Here is a 14,913-nt window from a genome sequence, read left to right as displayed (position 1 = left end):
CCGCCCCTGACTGTGTCATCTGGCACGTACAGCTACATGTCACCAGAGGAGTATTTCTCCTATTTTTTCAAGGAGGTAAAAACTTCGGCTATCTCTGTGCAGGCCTCTCCACACCCCCGTCTCCTGATGCCCAAGCCTGCCCTGCTCGGGGCCTCTGGACACACATTTGAATGTCTGGCGATCAAATGCCTGCCACCCCCTCACCGTCCGCGCTCTTGCCAAGCAAGAGCGGTTGACGCCTGCCCTCGCCCTAGTCTGTCTGCAGACCCAGACGCCAGCCTGCCGCTGTGGACATCCATGAGCATTCCGGTACCAGACAGAACCCTCCCAGGGCCCACGGAACGTGCGTGCAGGCAAAGAGCGTGCTCATCAGGACCCTGGCCCACAGCCCAGATCGGGGACGCCTCCCTTATCAGCCTGGGAATTGCAGCTGCCGCTAATGCCCACCCCAACCCGGCAGCGGGGAACCGATGTGAGTAATTAGGGGCACGCCACATATCAGAGATGAAAAACTGGGTGACTGGAGAGCCACATGTGGGAAGATTGAGAGAGGCCACTCAAAATACAAGCGCCCTTCCCAACCCGCAGCGACGCTCATTCTCGGCATTGGGATGGGCGGCACTTGGCTCCCACCCTGGTCCCCACCCAGGGGTCAGGAGGTAAACACAAACTGTATGTGAAAAATGGGGTGAGTTCCTCCTCCTCCTCCCCGCAGTCCCCCCACTGCCCAGAATAGCCTTAGTAACCACTGTGGCTCATCCTTGCAGCCCTGCTGCTGAGCCGGATGCACACAAAGCAATTGGCGTGTGTAAGTGCATTGGACGTCTGTATCTGGGTCACTTTTCCTTTACATACATGTACCTCCCGGGTCATGCCCGTTTTACAGTGTGGCTTACCCGCTCACGTTGGGGGCCGGGTTCCCTTTCGCCTCCGCACATGTGATCTTACTTCCTCTTTCTCGTGGCTGCAGGGCACTCGGCTGGAGGGACAGACCTGGTTGTGTGGCCGTTCGGTTCACGGCCGGCTTCACGGCTGTCTCCACCCGTTTCTGTCACTGCCAGCGCGTCCCTGAAGCCTTTGTTAACCAGCCACTTCCGTAATCATTTGTTGAGGCTGGTCTCCGGCTCCGTTCCCTGACTCCGCTCCCCACGTTCACCTGCAAGCAGTTCAGGAACCCACGTGCCATTCCCTGAGCAGGTGCTAAGGCTCCCCGGCCGTGACGTGGCCCATGCGGTGGCCTCACAGGATGCCCTCTGCTAGGCCCCTCAGTCCCCCGCCAGACCTGCCCCTCCCTCCACGCTCAGCCCCATGGACGCCTCTACCGAAGCCCTCACGCGTCTCCTAGGGCAGCGCACGCAGCCCCGTCCCGAGAGCCCTCCCCACGTTATGACCCTCGTTCTGCACCCCCGCCCCTGGCACGGTGCTCGAATAGAGCCACGGTCAAGCAGCAGCTGTTGACTGCAGCAAAACAAAGGACATTCAAGCAAAATGTGGCAATGTGGGTGCCTCTTGCAGCTCACGCCCACCCACGGGCAGCACCCAGCTCACTGCTGCGGTCCTTGGGGTCTACACGCGTGCGTTTCCTGCGCCAATATCAGCCAGTGTTGACACCTGGGCTCTCGGACCAACCTCCGTCTTTCTACATCCACCCAGCGGAAGCTGTTGCCGGCGCAGGCAGGAAGAAAAGAGGGTTTCCCGAGACCGTCCTGCGCCAGGCTCCGAGGCTCATTACCTCACTTACCCTCCATCGGGAACCCCCGAAGGTCCTCAACTGCCAGGTCCGTTAGCACTGGGTTGAACAGCGTCCCTCAGAAATTTGTGTCCACCTGGAACCTGTGAACGTGACCTCATTTGGAAATAGCCTTTGCCGATGCGATCAAGTTAAGTTGAAGTCATACTGGGTCAGGGTGGGACCTAAATCCAATATGACTGGTGTTATGAATTGAATGATTGCGTCCCCCTCAAAATTCATATATTGAAATCATAATTCCAATGTGATGATACCAGGAGGTGGGGCCTTTGGAGGTAACTAGGTCAGGAGGGTGGAGCCCCATAAAGGGGATTAGTGCCCTTGTAAGAAGCGGCTGGAGGGCTGGAAGCTCTCTTTCTGCCCCATGAGAATAAGACGAGAAGAGGGACAACCTGAGAGCAGGTGCCCATGGCAGCACCCTGAGCTCCGACTTTCAGCCTCCAGAACACGGAGGAATAACTGTCTGCGGTTTATAAACTGCCCAGCCTAGGGTGCTTCGTTACAGCAGCTTCTGCTGAGACAGCGAGTGTTCTCCCAAGAAGAGGAGAGACGCAGAGACACGTGGGAGAACCTCACGTGAGGAGGTGGATGTGCGGCCTCTAGCCAGGGAGCGCCAGGGTTTGCCAGACACCAGCAGAAGCTGAAGGAGGCGAGGAGGACCCCCTGCAGGCCTCCGAGGGCCCGGTGCCTGGGACGCGGGAGGAGGCAGTTAGCAGGCGTGAGCGGAGCAGGGGACCCCGGTGCCTAGCAACGAGCCGGACCACAAGCCCCCGCAGGAGCACTTGCTCGGCATTAACCCGGGAGAGGACCCCCGGGCCTCAGCAGCGCTTCAGCTCCAGCCCCAGAAAAAGCACAAAACCAGGTGGAGCGAGGCCAGGGCTGACAGACAGACAGCAGAACCAGCTGCCACGACTGAGCATCCCTCCCTCGGCGCCGCCGCCGACCAATCAGGGAAAATGCAAGCCTGAGAAGACACACCTGGAAAGCTGATGGCTATTCTGTTGAGATTTTCCCGGAGACCGCAGATAAAAGCGCTCAGGATGGAGGGCCGCGTAAGGCTCTCTCTCCCGTCCCCGTATCCCCTTCCCTCCCCGTCTCCACTAAGCTCCGCTCGGCCCCAAGGGTCCTTCTCTTGTTCTGACTTGTTTCCTGAGCCCATTTCTTCCACGGCTCACTTCTTCTATCTCTGTGACTTTCTCAATAAGCTTTCTCTTATAATTGGAGTCTTGGCTCTGACTTCTCTTTGCCGGGAACCAAGACCCGAGGTGGCCGAGCCGAGGTTAGCACCTGGGGCTGCTTTTCCGCTGCTCACCGCCGCACCTCAGTTCCAGACTTCCAGCCTCCGGAACAGCGAGGTAATTCATTTTCTCTGAAGCCCCCCGGCGTGTGGCACGTGGGTAGAGCAGTCTGAGCTGAATCTGCCATCCTCCCTTCCTCCTGCCTTCCCCCCCTGGTTAGGAAGTGCCGTCCGGGAACCCGGTTACCCACCACCTCCTCTCCCAAGACGGACCCCACACACCCTCCGCAGAGGCCATCAGCCTGGGCCACTGCACAGCTGCGGGGCCCAGTGTGCGATGAACGCGCGGGCTCTTGGGCTAAAAGGCTTTCCCTTTTCTTTCTCGGGCTCTCTCGCAGCCTCACGTGGTGGCTTTTCCTTGCTGTTTATGACACCCTCGCTCAGGCACAGGGATATCTGCAGGGTGGCCACAGCCCTTGAGGTGCCCAGACCCATGCTGCACCCACCCAGGCTCCACTGGGGCGGACGGGGGTGGGGAGGGCAGCAGAAGTCGCTGGGCAGGGTGGGGGAAGGTCCGGCAAAACACAAAACAGAAGTTCAAAGGTCAAATGATTAAAGATTTCAAGGTGGCGCCTACAAACCGTTAAACCTCACGTGCAGGCCCTTCTGCGCACAGGCCTGGGGCCCGGTCACCACACGCCCAGGAGGCCGCCCCGATCAGCCCGAGCCGAGGACCGTACGAGGAAGAACGTACGGTCACTGCGTCTGTGGAGTGTGGGCCGGGCCACTTAACAACTTTCTGTCCCGTTTCCCGCAGGCCCCGGAAAGGGGAATGTGGGGTCACCATTGTTGGCAGCCGAGGAAACTGAGGCTCAGAGAGCTGAAGTCAGGCGAGCCCACAGCGGACTCCGGGGTGCTCTCTCTGGGCTCCCCACTCCAACCCCCTCCCCCGCCCCCCAGCCACCAGCCAGCCCACTCAGGCGATGGGGAAAACCGGGGCCTGCTTCCAGAGAGGGTTTGGGGAAGTTTACACCAAGAAAGATGCAATAAATCCCGAAACTACTGAAGCGTGAATAGAAACACGAGTCAAAGGCTTCGGGGGGGAGGGGGGGGCGACTGTTGTTACTAGAAGCTCGGAGCTGAAGCACACGGCCTCCCCACTCCCCGGCAGCTGCGGCGCAGCCCTGTGCGCCCACAGAAGGGGGACCACGCGCTTCCCGTACGGTGGAGCTGCAGAAAGAAGGAGCTGCCGCGCGTCGAGAATTCGGGGATCGCGGTTTTACAGAAACATGCAGACGCTCAGAGTCTGGCCACTGCACGAAGTTTTGTTTTGTATGAGAACCGTGGGCGTCGCGTGCAGGGGGATGAGGGGCAGAGGAAAGGGACTCAGCGGGGATCGGTGTCAGCCAGGCCCGGTGCTCGCATCCGCAGGACTGGGGACCTAGGTGGGCTTTGGGAAGGGAGTCAACACCCCCCGCCAGGGCCTTCCCAGGTGTCCCCCGGGGTCCGTGGGAAGGAGACCCAGCCACCGGAGCGTGGTAAACGCGGCGGTGTGCTGAGGGATGCCACCCTGTGGACAGCCAGTGCCCCCCCACCGCCCCTCGAGGAGACACCTGCGCACACTCCCTTCCTACACAAAAACCTATCTCAGTAAAACAAACGGTTCTAGTGTAGTCAGAATAATATTTCTTCTTCAGAAGGATTATGCTTTTGTGTCAGGGGAACTAAGAGTATGTTGCTAACAGCATGGCGTTGTCTGCCATGTGAAACGAAGGTGACCCCGGCAAAGGCCGCCCTGGGGGGGAGCCCTGGAGCGAAAACGAGGGCACATGGTGTGATGGCCTCGGGTTCCGCGGTCAAGCTGGGACCAGGGCACGAGCGGCGGCGGTCGGGGACGGGAGACCGCACGGGCGTCAAGTGGCCCCTGCCTGGCTTGGAGAGCTCTGGGCGTGTGTGTGTTGGGGGGGGGGGTAGCACCTGCAGCTGGGCCAGCAGCCCCCCCCCCCCCCAGCCCACAGGGACGAGCGGGGCGCCCGCAGACCACCCCCCACCCCCACACAGCGGACAATAACGGTGAGACAGGCCCAGTGAGCAAACACCAACCAGCCCCCAGCGCGGGGCTGGAGAAACATGGTCCGGGGCATCACTCCCCTCCTCCACCCGCAGGCACGCGCCCCATGACACAGACACTGTTCTGGGTCTTTCGGAAGAAGGCAACAAGGCAGTCAAAAGCTGCTCGGGGGACAGCCCCGAGTCCCCTGGCTCCTCAAGGACTCTGTGCTCCCCGCGGCAGGAGCCACTGTGCTCCTGGGTCTTCTTAACCTGCACTTAGGCGAGGGCCCGCGGGGAAGCCTGACCTCCTGGGAAACACAGCCTGGTCCTTGCTGGTTTTCCTTAACCCCCTGCTCTGTGGGGGCCGGCAAGGACGGGGGAGCCCCAGAGGGCACCGGGGGCGAGGGCTGGGTGAGGCTGCCCGGTGCCGGGCCAGCGTGGACACGCAGCCTGGGGTCAGCGTCCCGTGGCCTTCCCGGCAGGGCCACGGCAACAAGAAGAGCAGGCGGAGCGCATCTGGCAAGGCTGGCGGCCACCTCCTCTGCAGCCTGGATGGGGGACAGCCTGGCGGGGCCGGGGGGAGCAGCTGTGGACACAGGAGCCGTCTTCTGAGCCGGGTGCTGCAAGCAGACAGGTCAGGGGGTGGGGGTGGGGGGAAGCAGATGCCACCAGCCTTCCAGGGCCACACTAGGCGTCCTGCCTGAGGTCGAGGAGGGGTCCCAGCTGCCCTCGGACCCTGTGCATGAGCCTCCCTGCGGGGATGTGGGGGCTCCCACAGGCTGTAATTCGGGTGCTTTTTCTATGTGTGTGAGGGATCCAGGAGCCTGGGGGCTTCAGGGGCTGCTCACGAGATCTGGATGGTTCCAGAACTCACACAAAGCTTAGCTCAGGCTTCCCCATGCGGGACTCAGCCCCCGGCAGGGAGGTGCCTTCAGAAAGGTGGCAGGTGAACAGTCCTTCCTTCAAAAGGCTATAACTGAAAACTTAAACTTTAGTAAATAAAGGTTAATCCTTTTCCTTTCCTTTTCTTTTTTTTTGCACTCCATTGAGAAGACCACTCACCACGTTTCTCCTAGGCAACCCACTCCAGGTGCCTCACCAGGCATGTCCGGGGGGCCCTATGCCATCGTAGGTGCTGCAGGTGACAGAGGTAAGCGACGTACAGCCCCGCCCTTGGGGAACATGCAGCCTAACACAGACCTGCGACCGCAGCCCGCGGTCCCTGTGGTCAGACACATGATTAAGTAGCAATGGCTTTTGAGACCAGACTCTGAGAGGCTCAGCAGGCACCGTCCGCGTTGCCTGGTCCCCAGCCCCCACCCCACATTGGATCCAATGGGAGCGCCCCAGTCTCCAGCACACGTCCCTAATATTGCTGCTCAGCTGGTTTGGGGCTGCCAGCCTGACCCAAATGAATGACCCAATGTCTTCAGAGCGCCTCTGACTTGGTTCGATCGCGTGGCAGCGCCCCTCCGCCCCTGCAGCCGCGCAGGTCTGCGTGAGCAGCGGAGGCATGCCGGCCCTGGGGCGCGGCTCCCCCTGGGATTGCGAGCAAAATTAATTTGGGCCTAATTAGCTCACTCAAACCACCCAGCCAAAAGCAAGCTGGAAGGTCGGGGCTGATTAGCAGTTGTTCCTGAAACCAGAGGTAATTAGTTATGCAATCTGAGCACTTGTTAGCATCGACTGCCTCCAAAGGGCCAAGAAATATGACTCAACTTGCGTGTTCTCTCCGTTTGCATTGGAGCCAAGGCCAGTGCCACAGGCTCACCATCAATGTGACGGTGTTTCCATGAGGGCTCCAAGGAGCCAAAACACGTGGCGGCTTCTTTACTGACACGGCCCGATGCCCACTCTGCGGGCTACAGCGCCCTGGCTGGTTCTCCGCCCCACCCCCGCCCTCCCCAGGGAGCTGCTCGGGCCGCAGCTGTCCCCGTCCCTCTCTGCCCAAAGCACGGCCGCCACCTCGTCTCGGTGCCATCACGCTGACACGCCGCGGAGCTTGACTGCCCTGTGCTTTTGCAGCTGCTCGTGCCTTTATCACGGTGACCTGGAGAACGGCCCTTGACCCGCGTCCCTAATTCTACCCCTTTAAGACCGCAGGCGGTCAGCAGGTTACACCTGGGTGCCCTTCGAGTGTGTCTTGTTTGCAAGAATGTGAAATCCGGCCCCGGCCACTGCTTCCTCAAATAAGTGTGCACAGGGTAAGGTTCACATCCAAATTCCTGAGCAGCCCTTGATGGGCATTGCTCGCCCCTTTTCAAAATTAATCCTTTCTTAAGTTAAGCACACGGGGCGTGGTGTGGGGACAGCTCTCCCGGTCTCGCGTGGTATCGCGTGTGTCGGGATACGAAGGCAGAGAAGAGCGCCCGGCCACGAGTGAGCGCCGTCAGCCTGTGCCTTCCTCAGACGCTCACAAGCCAACTCTTCTGAACCCGCCCCAGACCACCTGAGAAGGAACCCCCATCCTGCTGCGCCCTGAAGAAAGGGGCCCTGGAATCAAGCCGCCCCAGCTCCAGTGCCAACAGCAGTGTCACCCAAGCACGCTGGTGTGGGAGGTGGCGGGGATGCAGTCTGCAAGGTGGCCAAGCCTGGTGTGGGACGGGGCGGGGGCTCCTTGTAGCAGGCCCGGGCTGGGCACGCGCAGTGTGGACGCTGTGAGCCGCGCTGCCCAGCGGGACCCTCTGCGGGGCAGGAGGTGGTCCCTGAACCTGCCCGTCCCGTAAGGAAGCCGCCTGTCCCAAGGGCTGCTCAACACTTCGCGTGAAGCCGGGGCAGCTGACCACCTGAGCTTGTTTCCTTTTCTTTTATTTAAAGTTAACTCACGGCAAGCGGCTCTTGGCCACCATATTGGATCCAGGGCGCAACAGAGATGGCGAGGGACGGCGAGGCCCGCTGGAGCCAAGGGGCACCCTCGGAAGCCAAGCCGGGGCCTCATCCGGGCCAAGGAACCGTCTAGAATCATTAGATTTCTCTTCACTAAATGAAACTGCTCAGGGGGGAAGGCGCCTGGCTAGAGGCTGGCGGGAAGTGCTCTGGGCCTTCTTAGGGGTGGAGTTTGTGCCAAGTCGTGACCCCTGGGAAGTTCTCTTCTAAGTTGACAGAGGCCGCCGTGCCCCCCAAGAATCTCATGTCTCTATCAGGTGCGAGCAGCTTTCTGAAGTTTCTTAAAGCTTCCCAGAGCCCCGAAGAGACGTAAGCTGGACAAGTTGCAGGCGCGGCGCTTTCTCGTATCATTGGGCCCTTGCTCCAGCGATTTAAAGAAATCCTTCCAGGAGGATTAGATGCCAGTTGATTAATTAAACGCTGCAATGAGCCCTTTGCCCTCTCCTGGGCCTCATTCCGCCACAGATATTCCGTGAAGGAGCCGCTAAAGGAATTGCCGTGTCTACAGACAAATCTTCAATCACCCTTGCTCCGTCCGCTCACACTCTCGCTGGTTTTCTTGATGACAAAATGCATTTTTGCAAACTTGGCAGTTTCCCCCCCATGCCTGTGCTCACTCCCAATAAATTCCTCAGCTCCTTCAATGGGGCAGCCACTCCCCCTCCCCCACATGCATGTTACAGAAAACCAAGCTGGGATGTGGTCTCCAGGCGGACAGGGGCCCACGCCAGGCCTCTGAACTGGCGGTTCAAGCCTCGTCCATGACACCAGGTTGCCACCGGAACACCACTGACCCCAAGCAAAGTCAAGGGGCCTTAAACTCACCCCTCTTTTCAGAGGCCTGTCACGTTGCCACCATGGCACACGTTTAGATGCAAGAAGGGAAAAGGATTGTCTTGGAAGGAGCCACGGAAAAGAATTCTAAGTATAGAAGGAAAACCAGGGTTGGGAAGTCGTGGAAAGCTGCCCGTGTTAAATGGCTGATAAATGGTTTCTGTGAGCGAGCCGGAGACTCAGCCAGGGCCCTGGGCACCGCAGCTCACACACGCACGGGTCTGCTTCCCAGATGCCACGGCCGGGCACGAGCCACCTCCCATTACACGGAGGCCAGGGGGCGCGCCAGGGGTTTCTGAAGGCTCCAATTCACAGGATCCGTGAACACCCACCGCATAGAAGACGTTGCCTGGACTGATTGAAAAATGTGCTCCCCTTGGCTGCGGCGGGCTGTGGTCTCCGCCTCTGCCAGCTGCGGGCTGCGCGCCTCTGGGACCCGTGGTTCCCTGCCTGCTCACCTCCCCGTCCCAGCCCGGCCGCTGTGGCGCGGGCGGAAAGGATCTTTGTGGTCTGTGAGCTTTTCATACCTAATCCCCAGTGCTCTCGGGGCTTTTTGCCATTTATTCAAACCTAATTGGTGAAAAAGTCATTCAGGGAAGCCTTATTAAAAGCTGTCATTTCAGAAGTGAGTGTTTATATTAACGTAATAGGTATGAGGTGTCACTCGGGGATTTTGAAAAACAACTTCTTTTTCTTTTCAAAATCTATAAAGTTGGCCTTCCCTCCTGAAGGTTGGGTGTTATGTTAGTAAAATGAGTGCCCCCAGGTGACATTTCTGGAGGGGAACAGGCTGGTCACAGAACCCAGGTGACCGAAACAGCTATATTTCTCTCTAGCCAAACAGCCCGGGAGGTTTCCCTTACTAAAGCAACATCCCACGCCCGCCTCTGGCTCCCGCTGGCAAAAATCAATTCTCACCCCAGCGTGCGGGGCAGGTCTGGTGATTAATGGGGCCGTTCGAGACGGAGTGTTTGGAAGCCCAGCTCCCCTCTTCCGTGAGCTGCAGGGCTGGGCAAGGGTGCGTAACTCTAGCTTGCACGTTCTGTTCTCAGTAGGAAAAAGAAACGTTTCAAAACCAGGTTTCTGGGAGCCCCCTGCCAGGGGCTGTTGTGGGGCCGGAGGCTGGTTTGGGAGCCTCCCCGTTGTCCGCCTGGAGCCGGGGCCCCGTGGCTCTGGTGCTCCCCGCCCCCAGCGGCGGCTGCTCCCCGCACACACACGGCAGGTAATTCCAAAGGAGCCGGCTCCCCGCACTGTTGTGAGTGAGTCTTGGCTCAGTCTCTCCTCTTTGGTCTCCGTTAAGGAACCCACAGAGAGTTGCTCTCCAGACCCAGCCCACCCTGAGGGTCGATGCGGTGAGTGAGTCTTGGCCAAGGGCATGAGTCTCATGCACGCGCATAAATCCGCCGGCTGGGTCTGCATGATTGGGGTCTCTGTCCCCTCAAAGGGCGTGGGCCTCGTTCATTCACTGCTTAACGGAGCTGGTACGTGTGGCTCCTGCTGTGTCCGGGCACTGCGTGAGGACCCTAAAAGCCCCGGATAGCGGGGCGGCCTCCTGTTCAGTGGCTCCACTGCGCTGCTCCTTTTAGGGGACAAACGGAGTCGAGCTTGGAGGCCACACAGGTGAAGCTACCCCACACCCGTTCTCTTCTATGACAGGTGCTCACAGGTGGGCGTGGCTCCTAATCTTCGCTGTCCCTTCTCTGCCACATCCAAGATTGAGAACAAGCCCCGGAGCATCAGGAGCCTAGCTGCTCAGGGACAGTGCGGAGAGCTGCCCTGATGGAGCTTGCTAAGTAAGTTCTGATTAAGGTACTCCCAAGAATTCCACCTTCTCCAGGAAGCCCTCGGGGCCTGTAAGGCAAGCTGGAGCCCCATCCCTTGGCCTTGATGATGTTCCACAAATTAACCAACCTAAGGCGCGCTGCCTGCTCATCACTCACTCAGGCCCTGGCTAAGACCGAGGTTTACAGGAACTGAGTCATCTTAGGTGGGGCCCAAAATTTGTTTTTGTTTTCCCCACAATTACCAAGTTTTAGAAATATGTAAATTCCTCAAATATTATGCATGTAACCACAGGGCAGGATTTTAGAAATTCATCACAGAGGGCTATTAAAATGGAAAGGAAGTTCGTATTGGAAATGTAAGAACAACCTGGGTGCGCCGCGTCCGGCTGTGTGGTCCGGGCTGTCACGGACCTGTCACGATGAACACGCGCTGCACACTTTGAGATCGGTACGAGCGTGGGGTCCATGTTCGAGAGGAGAGGACCCAGGCTGAGAGGCTGAGTCTCTTGTCCGGAGTGAGATTTTGAAGGCGGGTACGGCTGACGGCCAAGCCCTGTGGCCACCTCTTGGCAGGCAGAAGCAGCCAGCACTGGGGGGCAGGTAGCACCTGCCTCTGGAGGAGCCAGGCTGTGAGTTGGGGGTCCACCCCAGGGAAATTCAGAATGAAAGCCTGAGTCACAGGGGCCCTGGCTTCACAGCCATGAGTTGGCAGGATCCAGGGAGACCCGTCTGCCGGTGTCATTGGCCTGCCCTCTGGCCGGGGACTTTCGGGGAAACACCCCAAGGTGAGTGGAGCACCCGACCTCTGGCTGGAAGCCAGACCCGCCCCCGTGAGCTTCTCCTTCTCGCCCTGGCTGATTTCTTGGAGCTGAATTAAAATCAAAACGGGTCCGCTCTGTCTGACTGAGGGACGCGTTAGCGTAAAGAGCAGTCAGTGGGGCCCCGGCCTCCTCCCGTCGTGCTCGGGTCACCGACCCTCTGTTAGGCCGGCCGTAGCCGAGCGCCGCGGGAGACCCGGGAGCTCCCGAGCTGTGGAGGTGCCTGTCCTGGAACGCGCCTGAGTGAGACGCTCCCCGTGGAGAAACAGAGGAAACAAGCACTGTTTGCTGAGCGTTCAAGTCCATGGGCGTTTCCTGGACCCGTAACCAGCAGCAGGCCCTGCCCTGCGTGAGTGGCCGTTAGAGACAAGACCTGCCCGGCGGTTCAAGCAGAACTGCAGCAGGAAGCGTGGCCTCCTCTCAGTGAAAACGCCCCCCCCCCCCAAAAAAACGATTCCCAGTGTCAGACATGTCGGGCTTTTTCTCCCGCAGCAAGCCTCGTGGCCGGGGGTTCCGCCTTCCAAGGCGCCGTAGCTCTGCGGCAGGGACGCAGCGACTGCAAATCAGCTTTCTCTCCATCCGTGCGGCCATCAGTATTTTTTTATGTGCCGTCAGGAAAAAGAGTGAATTATCTGTCTGACAACCTTCAGTTAATCTTAGAAGACCATCTCCGGCTGATAGAAAGAAAGAAGGGAAATGAAGCCCGCAGTAAAAATCAGGGTCCTTGGCTCGGTGTAAACACCTCCTCATCAGCTCTTCCCTTGGCAGGGACCCCAAAGGCCCAATTTCCTGCTTTCAGATAACATTCCTGGCCGGCAATCTTGTTTGGCCCTTGGATGACCTCTGACTTTGGTAAATTCTGTAGAATAAACTTATATTTCATCAGGTGCCTGTTCTTGAAACCAAAGACGCAGGGTCTTATGCTCAAACCCACCGTTCTAAAAAGAGGAAAGACAAGACAAAAATGCTTTTGTAACCTGGGTTTGGCCCCCCAGCAGGGCTGGGCTTGCTCCGGGCAGCTGGTGACCATCCCAGAATGCCCGCCGGGTCCCTCAGTAGCGCTGCAGGGACACGCAGGGCAGTGGCCTTAGAATCAGCTGGTCTTGGGTTCAGGTGCAGGCCTTGCGGCCCTGTACTCCTGTGCTGGTTCTTTTTCTTATTAGTATTATTAGTGTTGTTTTATGTTTTTAGAGGGAGGGGAAGGAAAGGAGAAACAGAAGGAGTAGAGACGTCAGTGTCGCCTCTCATACGCCCGACCGACCGGGAACTGAACCTAAAGCCCAGGAACGTGCCCGGCCCAGGCATCAGGCTGGCAGCCTTTCGCTTCGCAGGACGATGCCCGACCCCCTGAGCCACGCCAGCCAGGGCTCCAAGCGCCAGTTCTTTTATACGTGAAACAGGGGCGATCAAAGCTCCTCCCTCCAAAGCCTGGCCACAACTGACTGAGACGCGCTGGTGACAGGCTCGGCCCGGCCCTGAGCCCCTGGGGTGGCAGCGGGCTCTGCTTGGGGCCCTGGTGACCGCCCGCTCCACAGTCTCCGAGGGCCTGCACGTGGCAGCCCCGCTGGCGCGCCCAGAACAGCCCAGCTTGAGCAAGTCTGCCAGGACGGCCTGCTCTTCGTACCGAGGACACGGGAGCTTTCTCACTGGTGTCCCGTGGTGGGGCCATTGCCTTTCCCTTCGCACAGACGAAAGGAAACCCTTACGCTGTTGGGCGCAGTGGGGAGGCGCCTCCTGCTGCATGGGCACCGGGGGCCCCGGCGCCCGCTCCGTCATTGTTCCTGAGCGCGCCCCATTCCGTCTCAATGCGACATGGCGGAGTATGAGGAGCTCGGGGCTGAGGGTTAGAGCCTCTGGCTCTTGCTCATTTGTTTACTCAACAGCCAAAGTCAGAGCCAGGAGCCATGCCGGGCATGGAGGTGCGGAGCCTGGCGTGGGGGCACCATACCGGGCATGGGGGCGTGGAGCTGGGCATGGGGGCGCCATGCCGGGCATGGGGGCGTGGAGCTGGGCATGGGGGCGCCATGCCGGGCATGGGGGCGTGGAGCTGGGCATGGGGGCGCCATGCCGGGCATGGGGGCGTGGAGCCGGGCATGGGGGTGCCATGCCGGGCATGGGGGCGTGGAGCCAGGCATGGTGGCGCAGAGATGATGTGGTGCCCGGTTCAGGTGCTCAGGTCTAGCCGGGGACACAGGAGGGAAGGGAGTCAGGGGAAGCACTACGGAAGCCAGAGGGACAAATGTCTCCTGCTGACTGTACCCACCCCCTCTGGAGTGCGTCCACTTATCAGGCACCCTTTCCCTGTTTATTGTTTGTTTGTTTGTTTGTTTTTTATATTTTATTTATTTATTTTTTAGAGAGAGAGGAAGGGAGGGAGAGAGAAACATCCATGTGTGGTTGTCTCTCACACGTCCCCAACCGGGGACCTGGCCCACCACCCAGGCCTGTGCCCTGACTGGGACTTGAACCCGTGACCCTTTGGTTCGCAGGCCAGTGCTCCATCCACTGAGCCACACCAGCCGGGGCCCTTTCCCTGACTTAATCCTCAAAACGGGCCTGCGAAGAAGATACCAGCAGTATCACCACAGCACCGTCGTGGGAACTGGGACTCCGAGGTGCTGGGTAAGTTCCCCAGAGTCACACACAGCCCAGTGGAGGGAACACCAAGGTCTGCGGGAACCTGAAGCCTGAGTTTCCCTACATGCTCTGCCTCTCCATGACCCCCGAGTTCCCGCCACAGCCCACCTCGGGGTCTGCTACTGAAAACCCCTGAGGCACCTTGGTGGGGAGGTAAAACGAGTTTCTCCAGGCAGAACATGGTTAGTAAACCCTGAGTTTTCTGTACAAAGAAGTATCTGGTGAGGTAAGCGAGACTTTCATGCATTTTAACAGCCCTGAAACTTAATTGGAAGACGAGCTAAGGTCAGCTATTAGACATAGCTTACTCATCCAACTTTCCCATTCCTCTGTGCGGCCAAGGTTGGCCGTGCGAGGGTCGCAGGAGTCCCGGGAGCCCTGCCCAGGGCGCTGGTTCCGGAACCTTCTCCCAGGAGCTCTGGTTCCGCTGGAACCCAAGGGAGCAGCCCTGCTCTTACGGGGTCTCTCTGTCCTGCACCGTGGCGGCTCCCTGCCTTCCCCTCCCAGCTCAAGCCCACCTTCCAGGATGCCTTGCCCGAGTGTAACAGCCTCCTGGGGACGAAGAGGTACTTTGAGGGTCATCCATGACCCCGGACGGTCTCCCGTGTCTGCTCTGACTAGCTTTCTCTGTGCTGTGTTGGCCGGCCATTCCGGGATGGCGGGGAAGCACCATCGCATTTGCCTGGACCTCCTGCAAGCCAGGATGAACGAACGTTCCCGGGCGGAGACCTCTCCCTCCTCTGCCTCCCAGGGCGGGAGGCGGGCGAGCGGCTCAGCTCTGTGCCGCTCACAGGCTCCGGGAGAGCCAGGTAGGAAGGCTACTTCCCTGCAGCCGTCCTTCTGGCCCTTGCAGGGGTCACCCCTGCGACAGTGCACCCAGATGCTCACCCCACAGGGCGGATTGGTGCCACAGCT

At 59.4% G+C, this 14,913-nt stretch overlaps 1 long non-coding RNA gene across 1 annotated transcript; it reads left to right on the top strand.

Moving 5' to 3' along the window:
- The first annotated feature begins 6,090 nt into the window (after positions 1 to 6,090).
- Positions 6,091 to 9,384, top strand: LOC150022834 (uncharacterized). The gene is made up of 2 exons (XR_016509711.1): positions 6,091 to 6,189; positions 7,857 to 9,384. It is a non-coding gene; the product is annotated as an uncharacterized LOC150022834 (long non-coding RNA).
- Positions 9,385 to 14,913: the final 5,529 nt, after the last annotated feature.

The sequence above is a fragment of the Furipterus horrens genome, unplaced genomic scaffold (assembly GCF_987537825.1).
Source record: "Furipterus horrens unplaced genomic scaffold, mFurHor1.1.pri manual_scaffold_1, whole genome shotgun sequence".
Lineage (NCBI taxonomy): Eukaryota > Metazoa > Chordata > Mammalia > Chiroptera > Furipteridae > Furipterus > Furipterus horrens.
The sequence above is the reverse complement of the archived record's forward strand: the minus strand, read 5'-3'. Positions and strand labels throughout refer to the sequence as shown.